Below are 15,848 nucleotides of genomic sequence, written 5' to 3'. Positions count from 1 at the left end.
CAGCCCCTGCATAGCTGCGTCCACACTGGGCATAGTGAACGTGAAATGGGCATAGCCCTTTCAAAGATAACGTTGCGTCGCGGAATGAAGTACCCGTCGAATTGCTTCAAGACAACTCAATGTTCGGGGCGTTCTCTCGTGAGAGCTCGAAGGTCACGAAGACGTCCTCGGTTTGGTCGCCCATGAAGTAGAGGAGTGTGTCGACTTTGTGTGATCTCGGTTCGGCAGAAATTCTGGAAGCCGTATAGAAACGCTCGAATCGCTTCCTCTACTTCGGCTACTCGGCAGGAGTCGTGAAGCAGAAGGCATCGGGCGGCTGGATGACGATGGACGCCATGTTTAGCCACGTAGTCCGAGCCGGAGATGCTGCTTTGACGTGTACAGCCATAAGCGTTCTGGCCCAGGCCCAGAACGACCTCGCGCGAGACGCACAGCATGCATCACGTGATCGCACACCCAGGCGCGTTCTATGCAGTGGCTAGGCTGCTGCCTACAACACTAACGTCCCTAGTTCCCTTTTTGTCGTCAAAAAACACAACTTCCGGCTCTGTCTGCCATGAATGCCTTTTCAAAGTATACTCGTTAATAGAATCAAGCATTACTAGAACCAACGTTACTAGAACAAATGGCCAAACCCAAATTTTCTTATTCACTGAATTTTGTTTTGGGCTAAAAATACTATTTTAAGACCACATAATAATCCGTTGCCTGCCTTCTTTTCCTTGTTATATTTGGCAGACTACGCAGCCTTAGTGAAGTAGGCAGCAGAGTAAAAAAATTAAATGTATATCAGCAATGTACATGAGCACGCGTCTGTCGTTAATTTATCGAAGACTTCAAGATGAGAAAAAACAGTATGATGTGGACCGGTATCACGTTAGGAAGTAGTAAACTAACGAAAACAAGCTTCGTCTTGGACAGAATCTTGGGCCCCACAATATGGTGTCAGCCGTGACTAATGGTGTCAGATTCGTTTTCAGGCCAGCCTCACAACCATCTGTAAATGCGTGCTACTGTGCGTGTGTCCTATGGATTGCAATCAATGCGGAGGACCAGATGCCAGCCAGTGCGTGCGTGGATATAGGTATATCTCATTGTGTTCTCATCATCCCCTCCAGCAGTCTACCTTTCTTTCTCTTCGCTTTTGATCCATGTGGAGTAGCAGGCCAGGGTCCTGTTTCCACTGGCCTACCCCTCCACCTTCGCTCCCTTAAAACTTTATTGTCTTTCATTTCTTCATCTCCTGATATTCTCCTCGTTAAGCCTTTACGATCAAAAAATTTTCCACCTATGCCAACGCAGACACTTGTAGAACATGCAGCTGGCAGTGTGCATGCCTTTCGTGCACAAAACTCAGCGTTAGGCACGATGATTTCAATAGATAGTACACTTTGCACGCGGTTACACAGCAGATGAGGGCGTTCCTATCAACTGCTTTGATTTCAGGCTGGGGCTAGCAAAATCCCGATAAACGTGCGCAGATACGCCGTGAGCACCTTAACAACACACGTGGCGTATTATTTGAAGTCGCTAAAGCGTGTCGCTTGCATGTTTAATCTTAACTCATCGTCATCAGCAGATAGCGAGCAAAGCAGCTGCTACATATACGGGGCTGGTCGACGGTGTTTCGCCAGAACAGCTCAAGCTGCCATTGCTGAAGGAACAAGTCTGCCTGTCTCATCGACAGAAATGAAGCCAACCGTGGTCGGTGTCATGGTCTTGCTGCTGCTGTGTGCAGCTTCTGCCCCCGCCATGGGTGCGTGCCCGAGCAACGAGGACGTCTTCAGCGACTGCTCCTTCTCGGAGTGCACCCAGGAGGAGTGCGCCAACGCCGGCCTCGAGTGCTGCCCCAAGCCCTGCGGAGGCTCCTGGTGTGTCCAAGGCGAGTGCACACATACTGTTCTATCCGCCAGCTTAACCGAGTAGCTTCCAAATGCGATGAGGTTCTTAGCCCTTTTTGGAAGTCATTGCGGCCATTCTATTTTGAGTAAATATATGCGGAAAGGAGCCAGGCTTGTGAATATTTCTATCGAATACTTTCTAGTACGAACAGTACAGCTCGAGTTTTGAATCTACGAGACTCTATTACACGAAGCTAATAACTGCAGCCAGTTCGAAAATGGTTGTTTCTGGCCGTCTTACTGGAGCAAGGAAAGGCTGTGAAGCGTGACTGTAAACGGATTTCCTCCAAATCAGACTGTATTTCATGTGGGCTGCTAGCTTTCTAAAGCGACAGTGGAAAGCTGATCGAATTCATTCGTTGGCTTGCGTTATGTAGCTGTTTTTAAGAGGTTAGTGATATACCTTCTTAGTTACCCCTTATATCTGTCCTCTGCTTTTTTCCTATATATGGGCGCGTTGTCGTAACTACCCGACTGTTCCCAGGTGACATGACTTCGGTTCTTTTCTGTTCGCAGGAGTTTAAGACTGGCGTACCAGGGCATCGAGCTCTGTTGGCCCACCACCTCCGGCGGCGCCTTGGCCTGCCTGTTCGCGCCAGTTTCCACATTTGCTTCCGCAAGGAATAAAACTCTGACTCACAGTACCTCCCGTTTCTGCTTCTAATCGCATTTCAATCTTGCTGCCCTCGTGCTCATTCCGATAAGCAACTTCGGTGAACGGCTGTCGGGCAAACGCATACCGTAGGTTGCAGTTACATTGGGCCTCTTCGGGTCCCTTCGCCGTGTCGGTGCTTGTACCACGCAGCTACCCGTTGCCTTTGTCCAGGAGCAGCATTATGTAAGTTTCACTGAAATGCCCCTTTGAGTCACGTTATGCACCGCAGTACTAAGGCTGCCTTCCTCCGTCTACCCCTTTCTAATAGGACAGCTGGACTCGTGCTATGTCATTTGCTTAAAGTGCTGGCAAACGGACAACGGCCCACCTGCGTACCATATTTTTTCCGGCTTAATTCCGTGTTATGCGTGTCTTTGCAAGCAAGAGGGTGCAGTTTGATGCAACGCATGTTGGCGGGAAAAATCAATTTTGATTAATTGCGGAGTATTTTTCGTCAGTCAGCTGCCACATCATATTTTTTACGGTGACTTCCAGCTCTTCTGCAAGTTTTCTCATCCGCTGAAAGGACAGCGCGGTGCGGTGACGTACCACACACGAGGTCTCTTTTCGTAGTCATTCGTAGAAAACTGTAGTCAATATATCTAGAAACCTCAAGGTGCAAACGGCTCGAAGGTCCTGCCATTTTATTTTTTTCCATTGTACTTCCCCGTTTTTGTGCATGTGAAACGCGCATGCAGCTTGCGCCTTGTAGAGGGCTTTGCCAAGTAACGATATTTTACTAATAATACTAATCGCCTGTTCCAGGGGTCATGACAGTCTGCCATGTCTGGTTGCTATATCTGCCTTTGTAAGTCCGAATTTTTTCGAGGTGTTCTTGTTTGCACCGAGAAGGCTCGTGGCGCTAAGTGCAAAGATGCTAGGCGCAGAACGTACTTTACTAGCGCTGACCAACTCTTCACCTGGCGATTCTGAAGTGGCGCTCTGCCATTCGAGCAGTTCTGACGCAAGGGCAGCAGAGAATGAGGGCCCAGCGAAATCATCGCCTTAAAAAAGTAGTGGACGTTATGTACAGAGCTCACTAATTCTCAGCAGTGCTGTAAGGCAGCGCGGCGATGCGAATCCGGGTAGACTGCACTTCCGTGTAGTCCCACGTAATTGTGTGCGATTTGGTGGCCGCCGCGTCATACCCTTGTAGGAAGAGCTCGAAGGTCCCCTAAATTTTTGCCACCGCCCGCGTGCTCCGTTCTCCTTTTGGTGCGCATGTATACCCTTCGCCTTAAAGGTGCACTAAAGAGGTATCTAAGGTCGTCTTTTTACAGCAGGAACTCTATCTACACGCTGAAAGCCTTCTTAGAAACGTCGAATTATTGTCCTGTGCGGCCGATTTTTCTATTCAATGGAATCAAACGTACCAGCTCTCGCCTTTTATTTTATATTAAACTCACCTCCGAAAGTAGGAACAGCCAACCAATAGCTGAGTGCCTTTCAGCTAGTCCCGTGGCGGATTGCCGCTCTGCCATCGGCGAAGTGATACGTAAAGCAAAGATTCCAGGCGTATATTTATTTCCGTGCGCCCAATTTGCGGCTATGTGGTCTATGTAGTAACGAATAGCTAAAAAATAAAAGCGAAAGCGTCTGCGAGAAAGGCACTCCACGCTTTGGTTGACTTCTACTTTCGGAGGTGGATTCAAATAAAAAAAGGGGGACCCGGGACGTTTAATTTGACTTAATAGGGTAATCGGGCACACATTACAGTAATTACAAGTATCTAAGAATGCTTGGAGCCTGCAGATGAAGAAGCTCTAAACTGCAAATGTTGAAGCTTGGGCGAGTTGGAGGCTGAATTCATTCCTAAACCAGGGCTAATATATATGTATGCAGGAACAGACGCTTGGAGCCGGAAGTAGCGATTTGAGAAATAGCAGTACACGGATGTGATGACGAACATTTTAAAGGGTCGTTTGTAGAATAAATAAAAATTATAGCTTGCTTGTTGTATTCCTTTACCTTTCGGGCTATCTTTTTTATAAAAGCGCTCGAAATCACGCACGCACCTGCGCACAAACACCTGACGTGGCCCATAGTTGATTTTCGATAATACAACAGTAAGTTAATTATTTTTAAGTAACTTTCAGCCTAACGCTTTGCAGCCTAACGCGATAAATGAGCACAGACGGACAAAGACACCACAAAGTGCTGGCTTCAACTAGTTTATTACCGCGCAATGCGCGTATGCATTTAAACAAAGCAACACGTATGCGCGCGCAGGAAAAAGCCATTGAAGCGATATTCAATGTGCTTCCTCGACAGTGGCGACCAGCCTCGTGTGAAACAGAGCACGTCACGATAACACAAAAAACAATACTGCATACCCAAGGGAGCCCCAGCAGACTGTATTGCTCTTGAATCGGTAGCCTTGATTAGGGGAAAAATCAATAAAAAAGACGAGGGACAAGGAGGAATGCACACATTCCTCCATCTTGTTCATTGTCTGATTGGCTGGTTTTTCACCTATGTACCACCTGGCCCAGATCTCAACTCTTTGTTAGCCTCTCTTTGTCTCTGTCTCTTTATGCTGTGCTACTTCACCATCTACAACTATATCCCTCGAGGTCTTTTCGACGTACTTACGCAGGATTGTTGTCTGCTCAAATAAAGATCCCTTATTTCTAACACTGCCTACAGTCTCGGCAGTGCACGATTTTTTCCCGGAGAGCGACATCAACGTAACTTATGGCCCAAAGTGTTTCGTACAGTGCTGCAGTAAACAGCTCTTGAACAGCGAATCCACTCAATTCAATTCAATTTTCAATTTATTTTCTCATTTATACGCGGTGAGGGTCGAGGGAAAAAAGCCAGACATTGTGGCTTGGCATGCCCCTCGGCCCCTACATTGCAGGGCAGCAGGCAGCATACATACACAAAAATCATTAGAAAAGACAATGAGGAAATGAAGCGTACACAAAAAATGAAAACAAAAAAGCAACAGAAAATTATACTTCACAGAAAAACATGTCATTGGTTATTCAAATCGGGTCAACACTTTATGGAACGAAAGAGACAAAAAAGCAGTGAAAGCAGGATGAAATCTAAAAAGTAGCACATACATCCTGTAAATTTGTGTGGCATGCTCGTGATACATTAACCTACGTTTCGTGGCGTAATGGCTTCTGCGCGATCTAGACCGGGAAGCGAAACTGAGCATTGTGAGCGACGGAGGCCGCACAAAAACTTTATTTACACAATGAATTCGGGCTACTCTGCTCCGTTTTGTTCGAGCCATGGCTGAGACGTGCCTCAGGGGTCATCTTCTCAGCGGCGGAAAGATCGCAACCGAGGCCAAGGTCAGTTCGAAGAAGCTTGGAGCCAACCTCCGAAGAGCCTCACCGCTTGCTCGGCTCATGTAAACAAACCGGCCGAAGCTGCCCTTCGACCCAGGGCGCTTCACCTGACCCTCTAATGTGACGTGAAAAATAGGGACAATGTGTAGGGACCTGGGAAACTTTTACTCTATTTACAGAGAGCACCACGATATGTCAGCTCTCCTTTCTCGACAACCCGCATCTCTGGCGAATTTATTTAAATTAAAAGCGTCCAATCACTGTTGCTTGGGTCGCGTGCGCATGCAGTCTTCGTGAACCGCCCACCAGGACGTCCCCGATACACTCTCGCCACTTCAAGGAAAATACTGTCCGGGCTGGTCCTGCATCAGTGATGGCAAGTCCGTAAGGAGGCCCAAGTGGTGGCGAAGGTCAGACACCCGCATTGCACAGCTCTCCGTAGGAAAGGAATGCCGAAGCTGCACTCGCGAACAGGGTTCCGCTCAGTGGAAGACTAGAAGTCTCTTGAGGACCGCGAGTGTACAGGTGCCGTTGCTCGCTGTGAACAACCTCTGCCGCGTCCGCCGTGAATCAGAGCACCGCCGCCCGCCGTCGCCGCCGCCGACGCACGATACCATGCCGCTGTGGCCCAAGTGGATGGCAGCGAGGAATTTTCCCAGGCAGCGGACGGCCATCTCGGCGCCGCTGTGTCGACGCACAGAAGAATTTGAAGCGCAAGAGCACCGCGAACCAGCGGGAGCAGCCGAGAGGAATTTTCCCAGACAAGCGGATGTCCGTATCAAAATTACTGTCTCGAAGGTGAGAATATTTCGAAATGTAAAATCTCTGGCGGCGGCCAAGATCTCGATGGACAAAGGTCAACAACCATTGTTGAGAGGGATGGTGGGGTCGGATGCCGTTCATCATGTGCTTCGCTGTTGCTGGTACTCTCTTGCTTCAGGTAGCCTCTACAGCTCATCATTTGCTTTCCAGTTTACTTTCTAGGTAGACAGCATCAGTTTGAACAACACAAAAACCACAACTGTAAAGCTGGCAAGCGCCGCAGGACTATCCCTCTACTTTTCAATCAAAACGATTTTAATCCTTGCACAATTACGGCAGCAGTTGAAGCAACCTGAACATTCTCCAAGCATACAAACAATCATTTGTTAGCGGACCTTCCGATGCGCGGCGAGCGCGCGCAGCGGAAAAAGCGCAGTTGTCCGGCAACCCTGGGCGAGCAGGCGGCTAGCAACCCCGGGGAGGAAGACAGGGGACGCAAGATGGACGCTGGACCGTACGCACCCGTGTAATCGCTCTAAACGTAACCTTGTTAATAAACAGTTTGAAAAAGTAATAAGGCATCCTGCCGTTAATTCGCGCCCCAACACAAAGATAGCCTACAAATCAGAAGTGGGATAACCGCCTCCGAAAGCCTGGAGCGGATTACCGCCTCCGAAAGCCTGGAGCAACGGGAAAAAGGCAACCGCAACGACGCCGACTGCGTGAAGACGGCACCGGTGAGCCTCCTTCCAATACTCTGATTCCTCGAACTGAAGCGGTCAGCTAGCAGCAACCCCTACAGCATCGCCATGTCCCAAGACAGGGAAATAATCAAGTCGCTGACGACGCTCACCGAACAACTAGCCCACGTACAGCTGTTGGCAGTCCGAAACCAAGGCAACGCGCAAGTTACAGCAATGCCGGACTTGTCGGCATCCATTCCCGCCTTCTCGGGAACCGCCATTGCGGGGACCGGAGCGAGAGAGAGCGCAAGGGAGTGGATATCGAATGTCAAGATGGTGGCGGGGCAGGCCGGCTGGAGGGACGGTGTCGTTTTCGCGGTTGCAGCGTCGAAGCTCAGCGGCACTGCCTTGAAGTGGCACAGAGCAAGGGGGAAGCAGCTGGAGACCTGGGAGGAGTGGGCGGAGGAGCTGCAGAAGGTCTTTCCCGACGACGAGAGCAACCCGCTTGCCCTCTACGAAAGAATGCTCCGCCGTACGCAAGGTCCACGCGAGTCCGTTGTCGACTATTTTTTCGACAAGGGTTACCTCTGCACAAAGTGCGATGTCAAGGAGGACACTTCGCAATGGAAGAATTTGATCATTGCGGGCCTGCAGAATGCAAACCACGCTGCGATACTGCGGCTTAAAGCAGCAAGCTTCACTACATCCTTGGAGCTGCTTGAGGCGGCAAAAAGCCTCGAAGCAGGGGAGGAAGCCTACCTCAGCTCCCATGGAAGCCACCGGCCACCCAGCCAGGGCGGAAGCAAGCGTGTGTCGACCACACCAGAAGGCGTGGAAACGAAGCCGAAGCAGATCGCGCACGGTAGCGCTGAAAGGGCCGCAGAACCGAAATGTTACAGATGCCGGAAATACGGTCACGTTGTTAAAGACTGTCCGATGCCTGTTCACCGCGCCAACAATGAAACCACAAAGCCGGGGGCAGGACAGCCATCACAATACGTGTCTGCGTCATCGAGTAGCGAGCTACCCAACATTAAGTACGTGAAGACTGCGGTGGTCAACCAGAAGAGCTATGATGCGCTCGTCGACACCGGAAGTTCAGTCTGCACGATCAAGGCATCCGACGCCATGGGTTGTTGCTCTTGCTTCGAAGAAGACAACCTGGAGTTGTATGGATTTGGCCAAAGCCCTGTCAAATGCCTTTCAAGATTCAGAACAACAATAGAGATAGATGGCGTAAAAGGCGAAAACGCCATGCTTCATGTCGTGCCGGACACAGCACAGCACTTCTCTGTAATCATTGGTCGCACGTGGACTGAGTTGCCTAACATCGCTTATGTCAAGGTAGACGACACCTTCAAGATCATGGACAAGAGAGACGATACATTCGGACATCTCGAACCCTTCACCCAAAACCAAGCCTTAAAAATCACTACAAAGAACGACGTAGTCCTCGAGCCACGTTCAGTGAATTTCATCATGGCAAGTGTAGACCTTGAAGGCGAGACTGACGTCCTGTACCAGCGAAAGGGTACGATGACTGGAAGCGTGTTTCATGTTGCTAGCAAGCAGCTCAGTGTACCTGTGGCAAACACTTCCAACTGCGAGAAGGTTCTGAAGAAAGGGATGAGCCTTGGTCGAGTAGAAGAAGTAAATATAGACACGGCTAAGCTCAGTACAACAAGCGAAACAACGGAAGTGAAAACGGCAACTGCGGACGAGAAGGATGTTGCAACAGGCAACGACGTGACGACGAAGGAACGACAAGACCTACTCAAACTCCTCAACCAACACCGCGAGTGCTTCGCAACGAATATTGAGGAGCTAGGCTGCACCAACCTCATTGAAATGGACATTGTCCTGAAGGAAGGAAGTATGCCGGTTTCTTCTAGACCCTACCGAACAAGCAAAGAAGAGCGTGAAACTATACAGAAAATTGTCAGCGAGTGGAAGGACGCAGGAATTGTGACGGAGTCACAGTCACCTTACGCAAGCCCTGTACTTCTCGTGCGCAAGAAAAACGGCGAACCGAGACTTGTAGTCGATTATCGGAAGCTGAATGCACAGACAGTCAAGGACAAGTACCCCTTGCCACTAATTGATGACGCTGTCGAGCAGCTCGCAGGAAGCAAGCTCTTCACGACGCTTGACCTTGCGCACGGCTTTCTTCAGATCCCTTTGAAGGAATCTGCGAAAGAGAAGACCACCTTTGTGACCCCAGACGGAACATGGAAGTTTGAAAGACTCATTTTTGGACTTTCGAATGGACCAACAGAGTTCCAGCGCCTTATGAACACAGCTCTGGGAAATCTACGCAATACTATAGCAGTATGCTACTTGGATGACATCCTTGTACCTGCGAAAAATTTTGAAGAGATGCTAGAAAGGCTGACGAAAGTGTTCCGAGCTCTCCGCGACGCAGGACTGACACTCCGACTTTCAAAGTGTAGATTCGCAGATCACCGAGTCGAGTACCTTGGCTTCGTCATCGGTGAAGGTGGCGTGAGACCGGGAACTGACAAAGTAAGGGCAATCGATGAGTTCTCAGTGCCGAAAGACCTTCATGAAGTCAAGAGGTTTCTCGGGCTCACCAGCTTCTTCAGACGCTTTGTCCCGCGTTACGCAGCGCTGAGCGAACCGCTGAGTCGGTTAACTCGAAAAGGCGAGGCATTTCACTGGGACCAGGATCAGGAGGACGCATTTCAGGCCCTGAAGAGCGCATTGACATCACATCCTGTGCTGCAGCTCTACAATCCGAAGGCGAGAACAGAGGTGCACACCGACGCCTGTGCTAACGGGTTGGCGGGCATTCTTCTGCAAGCGGACGAGAATGACGTCCTACACCCCGTCTACTACGTCAGCAAAAAGACCAGCCCAGCTGAGAGGTTCTACCATTCGAGTAAGTTGGAGCTGCTAGCAATAGTGTGGACCATCGAGAGATTGAGACCGTTCTTGATTGGAATCGAGTTCACCCTTGTGACTGACTGTCAGGCTCTCGTCTACCTGAATGCCACAAAGACGCTCAAGCCACAGATAGCCAGATGGTTTGACATGCTTCAAGAGTATACCTTCGACATACGCCATCGACCAGGTTCGAAGATGGAGCACGTTGACGCAATGAGTCGCGCTGCAGTTGAAGACCCAAGCGATCCGTGGGATAACGTCATCGCCGACAAACTGGACATGTGGATGACAATCAGTTTGCACGACCAAGCTTTGATAATTCAAAGGTCAGACAAAGAAATTCGTCGGATAGCTACAATTCTAGAGGAAAAGTCATGCGATCGAACTGCAGAAGAACGCGCCTTGGCACAGAACTTCGTGCTGAAGGAGGGACGTCTGTTTCGCGAAACAGAGGCAAACGGCAAGAAAAAGTTGCTATACGTTATGCCTAAGTCCATGCGAAAAAGCCTTTGTGTTAAGTTTCACGACTTGGAAGGTCACTTCGGGCTTGATCGCACAATCGCAAAGATCAGCGAAACATACTGGTTCCCAGGGATGCGCAGGTACGTCCGTGAGCACATCAGACGCTGTTTTGAGTGCCTGATCTGCAAGGTGCCAAGTGGCAAGGAAAAGGGACTCCTGCACCCCATCCCTCCTGGGCGGCGACCGTTCGAGACCATTCATGCAGATCACCTGGGCCCGTTTGTGAGAAGCAAAAAGGGAAACAAGTACATCCTTGTCGTCATCGACAACCTGACAAAGTACGTGAGGCTCTTCCCTTCACGAGACACATCGGCAAAAAGTGTGATAAAGTCTTGTGAGGACTTCACCTTTAGTCACGGTCTGCCGGAAAGGATAATAACCGACCGAGGAACGTGCTTCACATCAAAGGCATTTGAGGAATTCTGCAAAGCCAGGGGTATCCAGCACGTGCTGAACTCAACGAGAAACCCTCGCGCGAACGGTCAAGTTGAGAGGGTCAACCGAACCCTTGTTCCGACCATCATGACCACCATGGACGGAAACGACCAGCGAGAATGGGACATTGGATTAAAGGGTGTCGAAGCTTTCCTCAACACGTCCTACAACAAGAGTACCGGAAGGACTCCGTTCGAGGTGCTTTATGGCTACAACCCGAAATTTCATGACGGAGCATTGCGTGAGATTGCAGAGACAGAAGACAATGTCGCCTGGACGAATCCAGAACAACTTCAAGCTGAAGTGCGAACGCGTATACTGGATTCTCAGGCAAAGTACAAGAAAAGGTTCGACATGCGTCACTGCAGTGGAGACACGCTCAAGGCTGGCGATGTAGTCGTCATGCGATGTGCGCCTGAGCACACCGGCGAGCCGACAAAGACGCAGCCTCGCTACAAAGGGCCGCTGGTTGTCACCGAGGTTAAACCCAACGACACGTATGGAGTCGCAGCACTGAAGGGGACACGAAGCAGGCACTACGCGACAACGACTCACATCAGTTCGCTAAAAACATGGTCCACGTCGAACAAAGACGTTGAAGACTTTGAGGAGCCTTCGGACGAAAGCGAGGGCGCTTCTGATGCCAGAATGGCCGAATGTTAGCGGACCTTCCGATGCGCGGCGAGCGCGCGCAGCGGAAAAAGCGCAGTTGTCCGGCAACCCTGGGCGAGCAGGCGGCTAGCAACCCCGGGGAGGAAGACAGGGGACGCAAGATGGACGCTGGACCGTACGCACCCGTGTAATCGCTCTAAACGTAACCTTGTTAATAAACAGTTTGAAAAAGTAATAAGGCATCCTGCCGTTAATTCGCGCCCCAACACAAAGATAGCCTACACATTCAAGATGCCAGATAAATGCGTTGATAGTCAACGTAAGTGATAAAAAATCTACACAAGCCATAACCTCCGAGGCAATAATTACCCTTTCGAAGAGAAAAGCTTCACTACGCTAGGTAAAGCAGTCGTCGCGTAGGACGGAGAATAACCTTGAACGACCTTCAGCCCCAAAACGTTAGCTGTGTATGAACATATTTGGTACAGTTGTGATGTCGAACCCTTAACCACTCACCTTGACACATAACGGTTAGTTAACCTTTGTCCTCTGACCTTTGACATTAGGTGACCTTTGGATTGACCTTAAGAACATCCTATGGGGTGATGTGAAGCCACGCGATGACACCCGATGCTAGTGTCGTAAGGCCATGTGATACCACGTCATAGCCACGTGGTCGCGTGGCATGTATAAAACGCGAGCGAGTAGCGCAGCTGCCATGGGCGAGCCTCAGACGCTTAGCAAGCGTCCTTGCGCTTCGCTGATTTCCAGGGTTAGCCAACTTAAGCCACTGCCATTTTTTTTGTTTCGAACTTCAAAAGAATACTGCTGCAATGCGAGGCTCCAGCGCAGTACTGGACAGTTTTTAGGTGACATAGTCTGCAACCACGTGAGAGGATGATGGTCCGTTTCAATGATGAACCTCGAGCCGGCAATAAATCATTCAAGTTTCTTCACTGCCCGTACAAGGCAGGCGCAATGCTTCTACGAAGCGCTATACGTTTCATCTTGTAACGTCAGCTTACGGCTAGCATAGAGCACCGAATGCTCTTCCTCCGCCTCGGCTCTTTGGCGCAATACCACGCACTGTCCCACAAATTGCTTCGACTAGTCGGGTTCCTGCAGCACAGGTTGATTCATTAGCGCACTTATGAACACTGTGAAAGCGTGCTCCTTCTTTTTTTTTTCGTCCCAGAGAAGGATCTCTGGCTCCGTTTTTCTGAGAGGATAAGTGAGAGGAATGGCAAGTTCTGAATAACGTGGGATATAACATTGGTAGCAGCTGGCTACTCCCAAAAATGACCGCACATTTTTTTTTTTTAGTACGCGGCTGCAGGAAATTACTCCTAGCAGTCACTCTCACCTCAGATGGTCGGCGGTGGCCTCTCCCCACTATGTGACCCCAATATGTCATCTCTGCAGGTCCAAGTTGACATTTCTGAGCTTTCACTGTCAGGTCAGCATCGCGGAAACGGTCAAGAACTGTTCGCAGGGGCGTTATATGCTCCGACCACGATCCGGGAAAAGCGTCACGCCATCTGGATACGGCAGGTATGAGTCCTGCAGTCCCCTCAATACCTTATTCAAGAGGGATGAGAAGGAGTAGGGACTGTTCTTTAAGTCGCAGCTTAATACTTTAGGACGGAATGCCCCTGCGGACGAGATGAATGGTGCATATTTACTTGCCGGTTCGGTCACTTGCACATGCCAATAGCCGAGAACAAGGTCGAACGTAGATATATATTCAGCACTGTTAACTTTTTAAATACTGTCCTCGATATTGGGTATGGTGCAGGTCTGAACCTTGCTTATGAGATTTAGCCTCCTGTAATCAATACATGGACGTGGTTCCATGCAGGGACTTTAAGCTGGATGCCTACAACCATCGGCATGCACGCTGGCACCCTTTTAGAAGACTAGCGCTTTATATCTGCGCTAGGCCTGGTGATACGCAATGTATTGAATCCCTCCTATATAAACAAAAAGGAGAAATGCATTTTGTCTGCACGGCTAGTATTTTTCCATTACAAGAAAAGATTGAATCCCTCAGTGCTCGGTGAGTACTGACACTTGTTGGTATCTATATCTTTGCGCCTACTCAGCATTCAATACGTCCCTTTCGGCCGGTCTCTCACATGTCCAAAACTGGTGTTGCTTATCTGTGATTTTGTTTCTTGATCACGAGTATCATCTCCGGTATATTTGCATGATTGAAGAAAAAACACGTCTGCAAAAGAACTAGTGTCCTTCGCTGATTCTTTGCTTCTTCTATTGTTGTTAGCCTAGAGGTAGATAGCGCCCAACGCTGCGGCTATATATACGGAGATGGCTGCCTGTGGGGAGGCAGATTCACGCACTCTGTCACTGTCGAAGGAGCAAGTCCACTGTTTCACACTCCGAGATGAAGTCCAACGCTGCCATCCTGATGGTCCTGCTGCTGCTGTGCGCAGCGTCTGCCCCAGTCTTGGGTGCCTGCCCCAGCAACGAAGGCGTCTTCAGCGACTGCGCCTACACCGTGTGCACACCGGGCGAGTGCGCCGCCATCGGCCTCGAGTGCTGCCCCAAGCCCTGCGGAGGCACCTGGTGCGTCAGAGGTGAGGGCAGTCGGCGTTCTTCGGTTTGTCTGTTCAAGCAATACGCGAGGATGCGAGTGCTACTTGGGAATTCGATCGCCGTTCGGACGGAGTTTGAACTTGACCAGGCTAATATGGTTCATGAGCTCTTTTGTCGACCAGACATGATGGGGCTTTGCAGGGAGCACAAGGTAATCTGGTAGAAACTCGCACGCCCCAGCAGCTGTTATTTGACACAGCTGGGTACAATAGGCGGCCTCTAAGAATGTTACCGGTTCATTTTGTGCGTGCTTGTTTATCTGTGTACCGCGCATATATGCCCTAATCCCCTGACTTATGCTTCCAGTAGGGTTTCGCTCGTCCCATGTGCTACTCTATCAATGAACCTAACGCAAATGGGCTACGAATCCCATAGCATGCGCTCAGCGCATACGTTTGCAGTGCATGTGACAGCTGTACCTAAAAAGGAGTTGCTTACACCGTCTGATTGCATGCGCGTTCTTGGCGACTGCGTTAGGTCATATGGCAGTTATTATGTTGAGTATGAATTGCCCAATTTTCCCCTTCATGCCGCCGCGTGCTGCGCTAACACCCCAAATATTCACAGCGGCATGGCGTACCATGCAGTACTCTGACGGTGATCTTTGTGTGGTGCATAATTCGTCAACCAGCAGTGGCGCTTTCCTTGCCTCATTACGGACACTAACTGCGTCATGTTTTGATACTCAAGCGTAAAGCGGCCTTACACAATGCGGGTACGCATTTCCTCTTCCTTCCAGGCATCATGGTCTAGATCCCGATGCCACTACGGGACACCTCGCGCTGATTCAAGATTTGACTTGTCGTAACTGCGAGGACCAACTGCTATCCTGTCTCCGCTGGTGCTGGAAAATAAAGTATGTGTGCAGTAACTTTTTTTTCTCTTTTCTTTTCCTGGTGGTTTCAATGGCATAGTAGCATGGATATGCACCGAGCCTTGCTTCAGGGAGGGAAACTTGCCGGGCGTACGCCGCCTTCTGTATACTTCCATAACTTTCTTGCGTAATCGTAGTGGACGAAAAAATGAAACTTATCGACTGAAAACTTAACGGTTCGATTTGTAAACTGCAAATTCCCGTTGGGACATTTGCCCTAAAAGTCGTCATGAAATAACGAAGAAGTTTAGGCAACCAGCGCTGTTTCAAGGTGTAGTGATAGCATGTGGTGCAGGTCATGTCACGATCTACACGCACACGCGTGGCACACACGAATTTTTGCGTAATGGGGCAAGTAAGGCTTCCACCTTAATAACAACGGCTCAATGGCATTAACTACGGCGTCATGAAAACCAGTCGACGCCATTTACTGCTGGGCCTCCTTTGAGAGGCATCCGCCGCTTTGTTCTTGAGTGGTATCAGTTCGTCTCCGCTCTGCTAAAAGTCGCTAGTGTCATCTCCTGTACATAGCAACTTTCAAAATTTTTGTGCTCTCGGTCACTGCGTTTGCGCCCATCCGGTTAC

At 49.8% G+C, this 15,848-nt stretch overlaps 1 long non-coding RNA gene across 1 annotated transcript; it reads left to right on the top strand.

The window, feature by feature from the left end:
- The first annotated feature begins 14,154 nt into the window (after nt 1-14,154).
- LOC144094847 (uncharacterized) lies at nt 14,155-15,256 on the top strand. The gene is made up of 2 exons (XR_013306598.1): nt 14,155-14,370; nt 15,129-15,256. It is a non-coding gene; the product is annotated as an uncharacterized LOC144094847 (long non-coding RNA).
- The last annotated feature ends 592 nt before the right edge of the window (nt 15,257-15,848 follow it).

Source organism: Amblyomma americanum, chromosome 6 (assembly GCF_052857255.1).
Source record: "Amblyomma americanum isolate KBUSLIRL-KWMA chromosome 6, ASM5285725v1, whole genome shotgun sequence".
In the NCBI taxonomy this organism is placed as follows: Eukaryota; Metazoa; Arthropoda; class Arachnida; order Ixodida; family Ixodidae; genus Amblyomma; species Amblyomma americanum.
This window is presented reverse-complemented; position numbering and strand designations above follow the sequence as displayed.